The sequence below is a fragment of the Chrysochloris asiatica genome, unplaced genomic scaffold (assembly GCF_000296735.1).
Source record: "Chrysochloris asiatica unplaced genomic scaffold, ChrAsi1.0 scaffold00118, whole genome shotgun sequence".
Classification (NCBI taxonomy): domain Eukaryota; kingdom Metazoa; phylum Chordata; class Mammalia; order Afrosoricida; family Chrysochloridae; genus Chrysochloris; species Chrysochloris asiatica.
Genome location: NW_006408636.1, coordinates 7,592,290 through 7,598,910, shown reverse-complemented (window position 1 = coordinate 7,598,910; position 6,621 = coordinate 7,592,290). Strand labels below are relative to the sequence as shown.

Genomic DNA, 6,621 nt, shown 5'->3' with positions numbered 1-6,621 from the left:
ATGGAGGGGATTGGAACCATGGCAATGAAACGATATACGATAGAATGAATGTAAAACTAATATTCTCCCATTTAATCTATTATATAATTCACAATAAAACATTTTTAAAAAGTGATTGAGCAAGCAATCAAGAGAAGAGATGGGGAAAAGTGATGCCAAGCCATAGGATAACCCAGAAGCAGAATCTCAGAAAAGACAAGGACCTTGCTCCAGAGCCAACAGAGGGAGAAAACCTTCCCCTGAATTGAGACTTCTAGTCTCCTGAATTTGTGAGAAAATAAATGTGTTTGTTAAAGCATTCACTTGTGTTATTTCTGTTATAGTAGCACTAGAAAAGACAATTAGTAAAGAATGTCTGCCTTGAACATTGTTCTTTTAAAAGATTTTCTACATAGTATGAAATTGACAATAGCAACTTGAAAGATTCGATAGAAACGTTAGGGGGCAGTGAGTTTATATTAATTGTGGGAAGAACAACTCAGAAGAGGGTGAAATTGGTTGCATCACTCAAAGAATGCAATCAGCATCATTGAGATGTACATGTAGAAACTATTGAATTGCTATGTTTGTTATGTATATTCTCAACAACAACAAAATAATTTTTTAAAACCAGTATGTTGTAATATAAATCTGTTTTTATTGGAGTCCTTTTACTGATCTACTTTGTTTCTTACTTAATGTGCCTCTCCTTGGCTCTGGTTTACAGGGTTATTCCTTCACAGTATGTGCAAGGTCACAGAAACCCTAGGTTCTCTGTTGATGTTTGCTGAAGAAAGACATAGCCTTGCAATCCTACCACATTACTCTGTTCAGAGCAGAAACTATTGCTGAAAGTATCTACGGATTCATCATTTCATAAAATTAGTTTTGTTTTTTGTTTGTGTGTATGGTTTGTTTTTGTTTTATTGTTATTGTTGTAAATTGTTTTGAACCAGTTTAGCTAGAGAAAGCAAATTATTGCCTGTGATGAAAATTGTGATGGTTGAATGAGATTATGTTATTTTAAAATTGTTTTTCTTTTCTTTCTATAGCATTAGCAATGGAAACTCCTGCACACTGTCCTTCCATTGCTCTAAAGGCCTTGAAAAGGGCTTTATTGCTTCATAAAAGGAAAGAATCAACTGATGTTTTGAAATACAGGTTAGTATGTAATTTAACACCTAGTCCAGAGCCAAAGCAACTATAGTCAGTCAATCATATTCAACTGGCCTGACTTAAAAATGATAGGAGGCACTCTCCTATAATTCCTGGTCTAAAACTCCCTCAGAATACCTCCATATTCAGAGTTGCATTAAAGAGCAATAATTTTTTAGCAAGATTTAGTAGTATGGTTTTCCCAAAGGAGAAAAAGGGAAAGTTGCTTCTTTGTGTGAGCACCTTCCTGTTGTTTTAGTACTAAATATTCTAAATGTCATGTAACATCTATTATTCCCAGTGAATAAGGAAGACAGTAGAAGAATTGATGCTTGTGAGTTATGATGTTGGAGGAGAATATTGAAAGTGCTATGAGCTGCCAAAAGAACCAATAGATCCGTTTTGGAAGAAGTGCAGCCAGAGTACTCCTTGGAGGTCAAGATGGCCAAACTTCATCTCTCATACTTCGGACATATTGTCAGGAGGGAGCAGTTGCTGGAGAAGGATATCATGTTTGGTAAGGTGGAGGGTCAGAGAAAAAGAGGAAAGACCCCAATGAGATAGATTGGCCAAGTGGCAGCATCGACGGACTCAAGCGTGGCAACAGTAGTGAGGTTGGCCCAGGATCCGGCAGTGTTTCGTTCGCTGAGTCGATACCGACTTGATGGCACCTAATAACAACAACAACAATTCTAAATGTGGAGTGTTGGTGTAGCACTGTAGGTTAATGCACTGGACTGCAAAGTCAGTTTGAACCACAAGGTCAGTGATTCAAGCTCTCCAGCTGCTCCTTGGAAACGCTATGCTCCAACCCTATAGGTTGGAACCGACTCGATGGCACACAACAACATTCTAAATGTACTGAAAAGTATAGTGATTAATATAGCAAATATCTATTTATCCATCATCCAAATTTAACAATTATTAATAATTTGTTTTATTTACCGCATTTTTTCTAAGCACCTTTCTTTAAGGACCAGTAAGTGCTGTATAGGATACAAAATGTTTTTTTTACTGAAAATTATATATGCTTTCTATGCCTAGACATGGGAAAAATAGATGTTACATGATTTCTCTCTTGAAATGTCACTAGAAATGACAATATCATTGCATTCTTTCTATTCTGAGAAGAGACAGTTCTTATGGAATTATTCCTGATTAAAAATGCCCATTTGAGGATGTAACAAGCTGCTTTAAAGTGCTTGTAAATTACACCAGTTCACAAATTATAGTAACCGGCCACATCTCCTTAGGACCAAACCAAAAACAAAGCACACCGCTGTGGAGTTGATTCCAACTCAGAGAGACCCTATAAAACAGAATATAACTATCCTCATAGGATTTCTAAGACTGTAAATCTTTACAGAAGGCAGACTGCCTCATCTTTCTCCTATGTAGCTGTTCGTAGATTTGAGCAACCTTTAGCATTCAGTGCTTTAGCCACTGCACCACCAGGGGTCTTTTCCTTGGTGGTGGTTATGTGCAGCAGAGTCAGTTCTGACTCATAGTGACTCTGTATAGGGTTTCTGAGGCTGTAAATTTTTATGAGAGCAGAAAGCCTCATCTTTTCCCATGAAACCACTGGTACTTTCGAACTGCTCACTGTGAAATTAGTAGCCCGTCTCGGGACCACTATGCTATCAGAGCTCCTTGTTGTTTTTCAGTGCCTTTGAGTTGGTTCTGAACCATAGAAACCTTACTTAGGATTTTCGAGGAGCAGCTGGTGAGCCTGAACCACCGACCTTGCAATTCAAACCGACTCTGCAGTCCAGTGCATTAACCCATAGCCCCACACTAGAGCTCATTAGGACGGGAAATTGAAAAAGACTGAAAGATAACTATAGGCATGATAAAAGGTAGGATCTGCTGACTTTATAACTTCAAATCTGCCTTCGCTTAAAAGGTCAGATAAAATTGAGGCAAGAACAGAAATGTGTTGAATCTCTGTGATGAGATCCAGAATTTTTTTTATCTTAGCCATGAATCCAATAATCGCTCTCCTTGAGAGATAAGTTTTTTTCTTTCTGACTTCCAGCAAATGTATGCACAACTTGACTAATCTCTCAGTGACAGATGGAACACCAGGTGCAGAGCTCTGTCCCCTGGAAGAAGTTTGGGGCTATTGGAAGATTCTCTGAGCCTTATTAGCTAGCTGCACAGTAAGTTAAACAGTGATATTAAATTTCCACTCATTTTAAAGAACTGAACTGTTTTTGCATATTAGAAATTACATTGAGTGATGTTTTTGTTTTGTTTTTTAAGTTTTAGGGTAAATGAAATAATGTTACAATGTAGCTACATGTTGTTGTTAAGTGCCGTTGAGTTGGTTCTAACACATGGCGATCCTGTACAGCATTCCCAAGAAGTGACTGATGAGTTTGAATCACTGACCCTGAGGCTCAAACTGACCTTGCGATCAAGTGCGTATCCTACAGCACCATACCAGGTTTATGAAATATAAAAATATTAAAGTATAAAATTTTCTAAGAGCCTTCCCCGCGAGCGTACGCGGCAGGGCCTCTGTCTCGTTTTTTCTTATTTTTCCCTTCCTTTTTTTTCTTTTCCTTTTCCCCCTCCCCCCCTTTCACCATTTCCCCTCGGAGGCGCATCCCCTGGGCAGGGGCAGAGCCAGTCTCCCCCTCCGTCTCTCTCCGGCCCCCGCCTCCCTATGACGAGAGGGAACCCCCTCCCCACCCGGGCACAAGCGGCAGCGGCGGCTGGAGGAGCGGGACCGGCGGTGGTGGTGGCGGCCACAAGTTTGGGGTCATCATGGAATTAATTCGCTGACCGACCCGACGACCCACTAGCAGCAGCCGTGCATCCCGCTCGAGCCCCTGCGCCCGTGTTCGCCGGCCCGCTTCCCCCTCTTCTCCCTCCGCGTGCTTCGCCGTCGCTGCGCGCAGAGAAAAATGAGGTGGTAACGGGCCTGCAGATGACCCCGGGTCACCACTGTGAGGCCTACAGCTCTGCCGGGGAGGAGGAGGAGGGAGGAGGAGGAGGAAGAAGAAGAGGAGGAGAAGGTAGCTACATCAAACTGGCTGACAGGCAGATCCAAAGGATATCATGAAGTTTCCAGGACCTTTGGAAAACCAGAGATTGTCTTTCCTGTTGGAAATGGCAATCTCTAGGGAAGCCCAGCTGTGGAAGGTGAATGTGCCCAAAATGCCCACAAATCAGTATGTTTCTCCATCCCAGAGAGATGAAGTGATTCCGTGGCTGGCGAAGCTCAAGTACCAATTCAACCTGTATCCAGAAACATTTGCTCTGGCTAGCAGTCTTTTGGATAGGTTTTTAGCTACTGTAAAGGCCCACCCAAAATACTTGAGTTGTATTGCAATCAGCTGCTTTTTCTTAGCTGCCAAGACTGTTGAGGAGGATGAGAGAATTCCAATTCTGAAGGTGTTAGCAAGAGACAGTTTCTGTGGATGTTCTTCATCTGAAATTCTGAGAATGGAGAGAATTATTCTCTATAAATTGAATTGGGATCTTCACACAGCCACACCATTGGGTTTTCTCCACATTTTCCATGCCATTGCAGTGTCAAACAGGCCTCAGTTATTCTTCAGTTTGCCCAAACTGAGCCCATCTCAACATCTGGCAGTCCTTACCAAGCAACTCCTCCACTGTATGGCCTGCAACCAACTTCTGCAATTCAAAGGGTCCATGCTTGCTTTGGGCATGGTTAGTTTGGAAATGGAGAAACTCATTCCTGATTGGCTTTCTCTGACAATTGAACTGCTTCAGAAAGCACAGATGGATAGTTCCCAGTTGATTCACTGTTGGGAGCTTGTGGCACATCACTTTTCTACTCTGCAGTCTTCCCTGCCTCTAAATTCCGTTTATGTCTACCGTCCCCTCAAGCACACCCTGGTGACCTGTGACAAAGGAGTGTTCAGATTACAGTCCTCCTCTGTCCCAGGCCCAGATTTCTCCAAGGACAACAGCAAACCAGAAGTGCCAGTCAGAGGTACAGCTGCCTTCCACCATCATCTTCCAGCTGCCAGTGGGTGTAAGCATGCCTCTGCTAAACGCAAAGTAGAGGAAATGGAAGTGGATGACTTCTATGATGGGATCAAACAGCTCTATAATGAAGATAATGCTTCAGAAAATGTGGGTTCTGTGTGTAGCACTGATCTGTCAAAGCAAGAGGGACATGCTTCGCCTTGTCCTCCTTTGCAGCCTGTTTCTGTCATGTAGTTTCAGCAAGTGTTACCTTCAAATGCAAAGCTAAGGTAGACTACTCTGGGAATAGAAACACGTAAAACCAGGAAGGGACGTATACCTTAAGTCAGGCTGAGTTGAAGTAAGCCAGAAAAAAAAAAAAAAAACCTCTTTGTTTATTGTGTGGCTGATAATTCAACATTATATAAACATTTAAAAGACCAAAAAAAAAGTATAGAAATTTTAAAAAGATCCAAAATTTAAAAAGTGTGCATTTTATTTATTGTATTTATTTCCACTATTTCCTCTGCTAAAATGTAATGCTGCTTACACCATATTAAAAATTCAGTTACCATTTTTAAAAGTTTCAAAATTCATAACTAGCAAACCATATCCCCAGCATCCTGATTGAATTTTCTTCTTTTGCTTTCTTCTTCATTGAAAGCTTAATGAATTTTATGCATGTTGATCTGTACCCTAACCTTCACTAAATAGGAAATCCCCCAGATTATTATTTTTAGCAGTTTTGTGAGAAAATTGATTATATGACTGTCAGCATTTAATCCACAATTCAATTCCAAGTTAGTCTGAAGAGCTACTTCGAAATTGCCCCATATGAATCAGGTTGTAATAGAAAAAGACTCGCATTACCATGTTGGTTTAAAGTGACATGTAATTAGGACATGCTTAGATTTGTTGAAAGAAACCATTTTTGACATTTGTATAAAATAATTTGTGATAAAGTTAATATATCCAGGTGCTCACCAAAGAAACATGTATGTAAACTAAAATTAGATTTTGTAAATGACCAGAATTTTCATCCATTTATAATCAATAGGAAAGACTGTCTGGAAGTTGAACAGTTGTTTGAGTCTGTAACATGTATTGACTGAATTCAGTGCCCAAGTTTATGTTGTTAGAATTTTCTTGATAAAAATGAAGCCCCCTGCCACCCAGTCTACCTATCTTTGTCTTAATGACTTAGGGATCCTGAGCTCTCTGTGCAGTCTAAAGAAGGTATTGCTGTCATAACCATGTACTGATTGATGATAAAAGCCTCTGGTAACAATAAAAAGTTGTCCTTAAAAATAATAATAATAAAAAAAAAACTTCCAGCGGTGGCACTCCCCTGACCAGTGGGACAGGTATGTGAGCTCGGGAGAAATATGGGACAGGGTCACAATAGGGGCCCCAGCCTGGTAGACAGCTTTTGGGCAAACATAAAACATTAGGCGGCAACTCTATTAACTTGGTTTTTTAAAAGAACTAACAACTGAGAAGTTACGAGCATTTTTAAACCCCACCCGCCTGCTCCCGGCTCTTACC

The 6,621-nt window shown here is 40.6% G+C and overlaps 2 pseudogenes; both read left to right on the top strand.

Annotated features, from left to right (window-relative positions):
- Window positions 1–6,621, top strand: part of LOC102820030 — a 185,351-nt pseudogene that overhangs the window by 145,042 nt on the left and 33,688 nt on the right.
- LOC102830743 lies at window positions 4,183–5,331 on the top strand (annotated as a pseudogene).